Genomic DNA, 10,446 nt, shown 5'->3' with positions numbered 1-10,446 from the left:
TATCATCATTCTCTTCCCTGTCAACCTCAACATTCATGATGAGCCTTTCTCCAATTTTATCTGTGTTGAATAGAGGGTCAAGAATCTCCCCTGAGTCTTCTTGAAATATTTGCAATAGAATTTGGACCTTCAGAGCCTTTTTCACCAAATACAAAGTTATCCTACAATAATCCTAGATATGGACATCATAGTCATTTTTTGCATTCATCCAGTTTTCTTTGATGGCTTCTTCATGCTGAAATTCCTTGCCTACCAGACTATGGACCCTCCCGCTATTGCCAAAGCATGGCCTCGGGGAGTTGTACTCCTCTAGGGGATATTGATCCCATTCCCATTCAAAAGAAGGAATATCTTACTTCCTCTTAACTTGATATCATCTTATAACTAGGGGCCATGTCCAACATGGTCTGCGCTATTTCCTAACTCTATCATATGTAGATTCAATTTGCTAAGCAATTTCTAAAAGAACAAATCTATCACTAGGCTACTTTGGGAGTTTCTTCAAATTGATAGTGCCACCAGCTACCCTTAGATATGTAAATGTTTTAAACTAAATATAATAAGCCTGAAGTGTTGTTATCTGTACCACTACATCATTAGACAAACTTTTTGCATAATCTCCCTTTATGAATAGGATGATAGAAAATATGAATGCATCATTCACAATCCCGTATTCTTTCCTTTACACTGAGAGCTTCTTCCTCACCAATTGGGGATAGATAATATATGGCCTAGCATTTGGATCATGTATGCTGCCTCTTCTATACAAACTGGGACAGTCTATCACCCTTGTAGTCAATAGATAGACCAAATATGAAGTCATATGGAACTTCATTTTATCCTTCACTACTCCCAATTGCTCACATAGATTTTCACTCAATATGGTGGCCCAGTCAAGTGGCAATTTTACTATCTTAATAGTCTCAATGAAATGTATCATGAAGACATTTAGGTGTCCAGCTATAGGCAGACCCATCACCCTACTCAAAAGTATGATTGAGTATCCAATATCTTCTTTCATATATCCCCTTTTCATATCCACCTTACTAATTGCCTTACCTAGAGGAGTCTTCTTAATAAGATAAGAGGACTAGATGATCTTAGTAGCCTCTTTCAAGTGCTCTCTATACCAAATTTCTACTGCTTCATAGGTCAACCTAATAAACTGATCCACCCTTGGGAGATGGAATACTCTTTCAATGTTATTGAGTTAGAGGTCCAAGAAAACTTCTCCAGTCACACTCTTCACCATCCTCTCCTCTGGAACAAAGTGTTGTGCAAGTGTCATTATGAGCTCTAAGGATTGCACTAACCTCGAGTGTGAAACTATGCTTACAAGCCCTGATCAAATTAATGTAGAAACTATAGCCAACCTCTCAGTGGGTCTGTTGCAAATCTCAGTGGGTCTGTTGCAAATCCTTAGGAACTCCCCCAAATCAATATGTCCCAAATCTGTGTCCTTAATCTCAGATTAGTCATCTTGAAACCTTGATTTAAATGGCATGCTTTGGAATTTGAACACAAATAGGCTTTGGTGCCATTTTCTCACCTAAGGAAGATGCCATTATATCTGCACAAAAGAGAATCCATTAGTACGGAGTTGATGAAAAATAAAAGAATTACTTGCTTTCTCTTAAAATAATTTTTTCTTAAATATAAGGTGTGCACTAGTGCACCAGATTAAGTGCGCTTGTGTGCACTTTATTCTTCTCTTTGTGTTTTGTGTTCTGATATGGGTGTGCACTAGTGCACCAAATTAGGTCCACTAGTGTGCACCCATCATTTGATTATAGCATATTGTTTTAAGTTTAGTTTTTTAAATTTTTTAGGTAAAGTTGAGTGCACACTGGTGCACACCCAAGTCCTTCTATGAGTGTGGATTTTTGTGCACTCAATTAGGTGTGCTAGTGTGCACCCAAATTGTATTTTTATAGTTTTTCTTTGGCCGTGAAGGAGGTAGCACATCAGATTGGAAGCACAGATGCAACAAGGAGATCTCTGAGTGCAATGTGGTATTGGTGATACAAGGAGGTGTGGCCTTTGAGTGGGTGTGAAAATGTAAATAAAGACAAGAAAAGTAAAGTAGGATGTGTGTGGGGAGGAATTTTATATAAGTGTCAGGCCCCTCAAGTGGTGCATAGATATCCAAGTGCACAACTGCCCAATGCTTACCTGCATAGATGTGTATGCATAAAAAAAATCCACTTTGACTTCTATTTGGCATATTGGTGCATCTCATTAGGTGCACATGCATGCACTTTTATTTTTTCAATTTTGACTTGTTTCTTCTCCAAATTGATCTTCAATAACAAACTTTCCCCATTAGGACATGGGACGCAAACTAGGGGCCAGGTAAGACTTCCAAAATAATCTAAGATCTTGGACTAGAGTCTTGAAAAGACCAAAATAAAAGTAGGGGGGTCCCCATTTTAGTTAGAAATGGAGTGTACATTGTGGAACCACAATAAATAGCCCTAAAAAGGGAAGAAATGTCAAAGGTATTTCTTCATCAGCAAACATTCCTTCAATGTGGGTCAAACATCAACTGAATTTTGAATGTTCTAAGTGTATTTCAGATGATTTCAGAGTAAAAATTTTTAGGATCCAAATCCTTTGAGTTCAGTGTGTGCTTAGTATATTCATTTCCTTTAACATCTTAGGATGTGATCAATCAAAATCTTCAGACAACTTGGAAAGAATCTTCCACCCTTTCTTGGCACATCCATAATGAATCTATGCGGAGGTTATTTGTCGATCCTTTGCTTGACTAGATGAGAGAATTAGTTTGAGGGCTCTTAGTGGGATGTCACTTTTCTTTTAAATTTCTTGGTAATCCCTTAGGTGATTATTCCATGTAGTTCATAATGTCACCATTTGATTCTTGGAAGAAGCAATGTTTTTTCATTTGTATTTATTTATTAGATTACCCCTTTTAGATCTTTTAGAATCCTTCAGTCTTAACACCGTTCTTTTTTTTTCTTTTTCTTTTTTTCTTTTTTGTATCCTGACTATGCTTAGACTATGTAGCTAGGACATCGGTGTCATTTCTTGGACTTGATCTTATGTGAACATCCCTTGCATTCCTCCTTTAGAACCTTTTAGAAACTCTCATGCCAAACAATGATCTTAGCAATTCTTCAAGAAGACCCCTTCTGTTTGAAACAATTAGGGTTTTGATCATCCCTTGTTGTCTTAAACCTTAATTGGAAAACACCTAAGATAATCAATGTTTTAAGTTTGCAAAGTGTTGAGAACTTGTTAGTCTAGAATCCTTAATTCAAGACTGAAAGTCCCCCTATTACTGCAAACAACATTTGTTCCTCAGTTGTTATAAGACACACAATTGTCCAAATGTTTTGACAAAGAAACCTCTTCCTGAAATTGGAACCAAAAGAGTGGTTAGTAAAATATCTCAAGATAAAATCTCGAGTGCTTCTAACCCTCTAGACTAACACAACTTTGAAAGCAAACACTCGACCAAAAGAAAACACATAACTAAAAGCAAACACACTTGTAGAAATAAAATCTAACTAATTTTTTATTTTATTTAAAAAAAAAATTATTTATTTATTTATTTTTTATTTTATATATCTATTTTTTAATTTTAGTTTTAATTTTTTTTTTTTTTTGGAAACTTTTAGGCTTCAAAATAATGTTTTAGAAATTGCCTATTGACTGACAACGGAACTAATTCCCCTTGTAAGGAACTAAGCCTAAATGTGTTTTCTCCTAGAATTTCCACAATCTGATATGGACCAATCCACAAGCGCTAAAACTTGGTATGGCTACCCGACTTTATTTTCACCTTATCCTAGAGTACAACAATCTTGAAAATCCTAAAGGATTTTATCATGGCCCTCTTATCGAACCATCTCTTGACAATAACTCGACGTTTAGGCATGTGCTCCAATGCATCTATCTATTTCTCATCCATCTCCAAAAGATTCATCAATCTGATTTGTACTCTATCAGCATCTTCAGCATACCCACTCATGAATTTCAAAATAGGGATCTTAAGATTTATTGGGAACACTAGCTCTTTTCTTTAAACAAGAAAATATGGAGATGTCCCCAAAGTGTTCTTAACCCTCACTTGATTTATCCAAAGAGTATATTTGAGTTGTATATGTCAATCTTTAGGATTCTCCTTCAAAAAATGTCTTATTACTATGATCAAGTTCTTATTCATAGATTCTGCAACACCATTCCCTTGTGGATAATAGTTTTAAGAGAACTTGATGATGACTTGATTTTCCAATGCCCAATGATTTAAGAATATTGATGCAAAAGCTAATCTGTTATCACACACCAAGGAGACTAGCATCCCAAATCTAGTAACAATATGAGTTGTTGCTTCTACTAAACCATGCCTTGTACCATACTTATCATGAAAATTTCCTAGAACTTCCTTTTCTTCATCACATCCCAAGCACTTCAAATAGATTATTTCATAATTCCTCTTGTACAACTTTCTATCATGCAACATGTAGGATTCACACTTCATTTTAAGACCTCTACATTATGAACTATTCATCCTACTAGGGAACTAATTCTATACAAGGTAATAAACAATATCTTGGTACAAAACATCTGTCACTACACCTTGACCAAGATCAACTTGAGATACATCCATTTTCTTTTGACCATTCTCATTCATTTCACTGTCAAACCTAAATTTCTTTTCATCCTTAGCCTAGTTATTAGCTATCATATTTGATAATCCTTGACCTCTAACTAACCTCATGGGTTGGATTTCTAGATCAAACTCTTGAAGTATCACCATCCATTTTCCTCATCTTTCACCAAGTTCATTTTGCATCAACAATGTCTTTACCACTGGATCAAATACAATAGCATATACCTTACTCCTTAGTATGTAATGACAAAACTTCTTCACCACCTTGATCAATTCAAAATATTATTTATCAAGGTTCAAATAATTCAACATGGCATTCTTCAAAGGGAAACTCATAAAAGAAATTGGTCTTTTATCTTCCTTTTCTTTCTTTTGCATCAAGATTCCAGTGCAAGAATGTTTTGAAGCAAAAGAATATATCTTAAAAGGAGGTTCACAATTTGGACTTACCAGTACTGAGGCCATAGAAATAGCCACTTTGATATCCTCAAAATATTTCTTAATCTTTGGAACCCATTCTATCTTAGCCCCCTTTTTGAGTAAATCATTAAGGGGACAAACTATTTTTTCAAATCCACTTATGAATTTTTGTACAAAATTTATCTTTCCAAAGAAAGACTTGAGTTATTTTTGACTATGGGGAGGTGACAACTTCAAAATAGCTTTGATTCTATCAAGATCAATGGAGATCTTGGCTTCAAAAATGATATGACCTAGGAGTTTCCCTTTAGTGACTCCAAATGAACATTTCTTGGGATTGAGGGATATGCCATATTTACGATGTCTATTGAATACCCACCATAAATCAGCAATATGAGTGCTTTGATTCTTTGAAAAGATGGTTAAATCATCCATGTAGATGACTATACACTTATTTACCAATCCCTTAAAAGCTTCATCCATGGCTCACTGAAATGTAGCCCCTACATTAATCAGTCCAAAAGGCATTCTTTTTTAGGCAAAAGTTCCCCATTTAGTTGTAAAATCAATCTTTAGTCGATCTTCTTCATCGACCATCACTTGATTATGTCCTAAATATCCATCTAAGAAAGACATCATTTTTGAACCATTTACAATTTGTAAAACCTCATCTAGTGAGGGTAAAGGATAATTGTCCTTTTGAAATGCCATGTTCAAGTTACAAAAATCAACTCAAAGTCGAATCTCTCCAATCTTTTGTCGTATAGGAACCAAATTGGCCACCCATGTGGAATGAAGAATGGGGAAGATGATCTTAGAATATAGTAACTTCTTAACTTCGTTCATTATTAGAGGTTCAATGATAGGATGAGTAGTTCTTTGTCTTTGCTGGAAAGGTTTGGCATCTAGTTTCAAGGGGATATCATGGGTTATAATCTCAGGGTCATATGTCTTTAGTTCTTTTTAGCTCCAAGCAATAACATCCTTATATTCAATAAGAAATTTGAGCATATCTTCACTTTCTTGTGCATTCCATGCTTTCCCTATCTGGACCATTCTTAGATCTTCATTAGTTCCTAAGTTGTACACATCACACTCCTTGATCCCCTTTTATAGGGTCATTCTTTTATTAAGTGTTGATTCATCATGATCAAAAATGCACTCTAACTCCACCATTCCCTTAGGAATAGTATTGGTTTTCAAGTTTAGGATCCCATATTTGCTTCAAGTTCATCATCCTCTAGTTTTTCATCTAAAGTGTCATCAATTTCTTGTCCTTTAAAGTGGCTGTTGCACATGATGAACTCAAGTATGTGTTGATCATTGTGAAAGACTTGAAAGTTTTTAATATTGTCTGGAATAGATGGAGTAGCAACCAACTCTACTAAAAATATTTTCAATTTCATTCTTTTAACTGGTTGTAATGCACTTGTTGAAATAGTGAGAGCATCTACTACCATGTTCTTCCTTCTTGGAATGGACCTTATGTTTAAAACTTTAAAGTCATCCAGTAAATCCCATTCTCTCTTCTTGTAAGCAAGTAACCTTTTGTCATTGCAAGAGTATAACAATTTCACTTTTTGAATAACCAATTGAGAATATCCCTTGATTGTGAGAGTAATAATCCCTTTCTCCAATGTAAAGAGAAGTCCTTAGATCAAAACTTTGTATTCTATAGCATTATTAATACATCTAAACTATAATTGATATGTTGCATAAAAAGACTTACCTTTTGGGTTAACCAATTCTATACCTGCACCAGCACCTAATTTGCATCTAGAACCATCAAAGAAAAGTGTCCAAATTGGATCCTCCTTAGGTTTTCTAACCTTGTGTTTGTTCACCCTTAGTTTCTCTTTCACTTGAGCTTGGAATGACTGTTTCTTGGGAACCCATTGTAATTTTCCACATGGTGGACTTGATGATTCCCCTTTGTAACTTGTAGATAGAGGAAGTGTATGCTTTTCTTATTTCTCTTGAATGTCCCCTATTAGTTCTTTGATTTCATCAACTTTGGGTTTAGGATGAATGACTACCAAAGTCCACCCTTAACCTTTCATTTACTATCTTCTTCTTTGAATCTTGATCATCCGTGGGGGGAGAAGACAAACCTTCACCGTCTGAAGAGGTATCACTATATGAAAAATTTGGATCTTTGATTTCTTCTTCAATTTTCTCCACAAACTTAGTTGAGTTTATATGACTTTGATTTTCCATGGGTCTATCTTTTGGAATTGTATTATCCTTTTCTTGCATCATATGTGTTAACACCTTTGTAACTACTTCTTGGCGTGATGAGCATTCAAATTTAGAGTGACTAAATTTGTGTAATCAAAAAAATCCTAGGAGTAAGATACTAGGATTAATTTCTCCCAAGCATTGTAAATTAGCCACCTTACTATCTATGAATTATGTCACAATCTCATCCTTTGGGATCGATATCTTGAGTTCTTTATCTTGATCACTTGATATTTTGGTGGGAATAGTATCAAATGTCATCACTTTGTAAGAGCCCAGATCCGATTATTGGAATGCCACCTCATTCAAAGCACTATATTTTGTAATCGTCATTTTCAATTTTGGCTCTGCATCTAACTTGATTAGATTGTTCAATACCTTCCATGATAACCACAACTGAGTAAAATCTATAGAGAACCATCCTCTTAGGCATTTTTTCCATTCTCTACTTAGGAGTAACCCATATGTCTCTGGAATATCAACCACATGTATATCAACAACATCTTGAATCTAGGGGTCCACTGTCAACTGTATCTAAATGTCCTGTAATATACCAATGACTTTTACTTCTATTTTGTCCAACTGTATCACTATTCGATTGCAAGGTTGAGGACTGACTCCTAGCATTTGCGCTATTGATAATGGCATAATGTTACATGAGGCTCATGAATCAATCAAGAAATTGTGAAGATTCTTTCCATATATCTTGATGCTAAGCAAAAAAGGGGGTACCTCAACCTTGTCTTTAAACATAGTGGGTATTGCTTCTGCAACATTCACTTGTTGAGATACTATCTATTGAGTGATATTATTTGTGTTACAGGATACCTTTTTATGATCTAGAGTCTTCATCAATGCTTCTTGTTGTTGTGGACAATTTTGTAACATGTCAAATATGGACATATTAGCCTTAGTTCATTTCAAGTCCTCTATTGCACTATACTTTTCAATAGACCAAGCAGGATTTTTTAATATTGTTGGTACATTTTCTTGGTTCTAATTTTGTTGTCCTCCATATGGTGGCCTAATTGGTGCCAAATTATTACTTGCTCTCAGATCGAGAGGAGTTGGTTGTAAAGTTAGAGGAATCCCATATGTCATAGGTTCTTTTCTACTCCTTAGATTGTATGTATTTTGATTGTCATTGTGAAAAGAAAATATCTCTTCATGTTGAACGTTAGGTTCTTGCATAAATGGGAATAAGAACTCTTCATTAGTTGGTTGTTCTACCTACACATTCTATGTAGAATCATAGGATTCTAATAGCATAGCATTACATTGCATAGGAGGAGCATTGTCATTTACTTGTGAACCTTGAGTCATCTCTTAATTTCCATTATAGTACGAACCATCATTGTTAGATGCATTCTAACTATCATCTTACTAATTAATATTTGCATACTGAATGTTGTTATTATTATTGTCTATAGAAATACTTTCATTATTTAGATGGGTGTTCCATTGTTGTTTCTATCTTTGAAAGCCATTATTACAATCAGGAGGATTGAAATTGTTCCCCCTATTGTTATTTCCTACATTATTGTTTTTGTTTCCACTGAAGTTCCTATTATAATTTTGGCCATAATTGTTGTTGTAAGGACCAGCATTATTTATTTGGAAGTTGTTATTCTATCCTTGTGACAACCTTAGACAAGTCAAATCATTATTCATTTGGGACATAGTCTTTTTTATCTAACCAAATTTGAAAACAAAACTATTCTTTTCTTCAGTGGGCATTGCTGCCTTTTTCTCAAAGAAGGTGGAAGCATTAATCCTCCTCCGTTAGGATTAGCTTGCTTAGTTAAGGTAATTGCCTCTGCAAAGACTATCCAATGTGTTGATATTTTTTGAAGGAAGTCTTCTCAAAAAAATAGTACTAAGATGGTCCATAGCATTCAAATAAATATGAATAGCAGCTTAAATTGGTATAGTGTATGGCATCTCTAGCTTGTGATATGCCATATGAAAGTGATGGTTGAAGCATGAAACTATCTCAGCTGGGTCCCTTTTGATTGATATGAATTTTTGATGTATCATAGCTAGGTTGATGAAAGTTTTGAATTGTTCCAAGAACAATTTTTTGAAAGTATCCCAATCTCTAATACATCTAGGTGGTAAATTACCATAGCAATTAAAGGAAATTTCCCCCAAAGAGTAGGGGAATAAATGAAGAACCACATCCTCCTTAGCAATCTACTTTTGGTTGCAAATTTCTTTGAATACCTTGATGTGATCCTCAATAGTTCATGTCTCTCCATAAATGAACCTTGGGAAAAAATTCTCACAATTCTTGGGAAGGTCATGGAGTGCACCTCTTAAGTTTATTAGTGAATCTATAGTGCTTGAAAAAAAGGCCAGTGGAGGATTTGGCAGAATTAAGGGTGGTGGTTGCAAAGGTGGAACTGTTGGAATATGTGGTGGTCCACTAGGTAGTTGGAGTGGAGGCGGAGTTGAAGAAGATGACAAAATGTTGAATGGAAGTGGTTGAATTTGAGATCTTCATTTTTTGCTAAGTGGTTTACAAAAATGGGTAAGCTCAAGAAACTCATGTGCACTTGGTGAAGATCTTAACACTCACTAAAATTGGGATTCTAGATTACAACCCTATAGTTTGCATCAACTCTAGAAAAAGTGCACCTCTACAAAAGTACACTTTCTCACAAAATGAGGCACACCATAAAATTTTGCGCACCTATGCACCTAAATTTTTGAAAAACTCAAAAAAAATTTTGAACTTGCCAAAGATGTAGAATTTTGAAACTTTAGTAAGTTTTTCTTCTATTTCAAAAATCAAAATATCGGCCCTCCTTCTAGTGCAACTTCATCATCAAATGATTATGTATTCTTTGCTTTGCCTTGAGAGCTTCTTCCATACCAACTGGGGATAGACAATATATGGCCAAGTATTTGGATCCTACATGCTACTTCTTTTATACAAACTGGGATAGTTTGTTTCCCTTGTAGCCAATAGATACACCAAATATGAAGTCATATAGAACTTCCTTTTATCCTTCACTACTCCCAATTGCTCACTTATATTTTCACTCAATGTGGTGACCCAATCAAGTGGTAGTTTCACCATCTTAATAGTCTTAATGAAATGTATCATGAAGAAATTCAGGTGTCTAACTGTAGGTAGACCCATCACCCTA

This window comes from Cupressus sempervirens, chromosome 6 (genome assembly GCF_028749045.1).
Source record: "Cupressus sempervirens isolate cs-2001-9-10 chromosome 6, ASM2874904v1, whole genome shotgun sequence".
NCBI classification, from domain to species: Eukaryota; Viridiplantae; Streptophyta; class Pinopsida; order Cupressales; family Cupressaceae; genus Cupressus; species Cupressus sempervirens.
The sequence above is the reverse complement of the archived record's forward strand: the minus strand, read 5'-3'. Positions refer to the sequence as shown.